Source organism: Propithecus coquereli, unplaced genomic scaffold, assembly GCF_000956105.1.
Source record: "Propithecus coquereli isolate 6110/MARCELLA unplaced genomic scaffold, Pcoq_1.0 Scaffold740, whole genome shotgun sequence".
In the NCBI taxonomy this organism is placed as follows: domain Eukaryota; kingdom Metazoa; phylum Chordata; class Mammalia; order Primates; family Indriidae; genus Propithecus; species Propithecus coquereli.
Window position 1 is genome coordinate 151935 of NW_012153508.1, and position 905 is coordinate 152839.

Below are 905 nucleotides of genomic sequence, written 5' to 3' on the forward strand. Positions count from 1 at the left end.
GATGAAGCTCAGCTGAGCTGTCTGGGGAACTGCAAGATTTTTATGAAGAAAGCTGTCAATCCAATCGTTAGCTAATCTTGATGGTTGGTGATTTAATATTGTGTACACAGTTTTTTTAAAGGGAGTATATAATTGAATTTTTAAGAATCAGATAAACATAATATTTTGCGATGAATGCATTAAGAAATCTTCAGCAGTGATATTAGACATTGGAGCATTCTCTTGCAGACAATGAGTAGGGTCATAAATAGCACATTTACATTCATTTTCATTGTGGAATTCATAGTTGGAACTTTAGGAAATGGATTCATAGCACTGGTGAACTGTGTTGACTGGGTGAAGAGAAGAAAGATCTCTTGGGCTGATCAAATCCTCACTGCTTTGGCAATCTCCAGAACTGGTCTGCTCTGGTTAACATTCTTAAATTGGTATGTATCTGTGTTTAATCCAGCTTTATTAATGTCTGAAAAAATCTCTAGAACACTTATTGTCACCTGGACAGTGGCCAATCATTTTAGCATCTGGCTTGCTACAAGCCTCAGCATCTTTTATTTTCTCAAGATAGCCAATTTTTCCAACTCGGTTTTTTTCTACCTAAAGTGGAGAGTTAAAAAGGTGGTTTCAGTGATACTTCTGGTGACGTTGGTCCTCTTGTTTTTTAATATTGTACTGATAAACATCCATATTAATACCTGGATTAATGGATATGAAAGAAACAGGACTTGCATTTCCACTTCAAGTCACTTTGTACAATTTCCCCGTCTTCTTTTATTCACCAATACTACGTTCACTCTCATACCCTTTACTTTGTCCCTGACAACTTTTATCCTGCTAATCTCTTCCCTGTGGAAACATGTTAAGAAGATGCAGCATGGTGCCAAACGATCTGGAGATGCCAGCACCAC

General features: G+C 37.2%; 1 pseudogene; it reads left to right on the plus strand.

The window, feature by feature from the left end:
- The first annotated feature begins 231 nt into the window (after positions 1 to 231).
- Positions 232 to 905, plus strand: part of LOC105824478 — a 23456-nt pseudogene continuing 22782 nt past the window's right edge.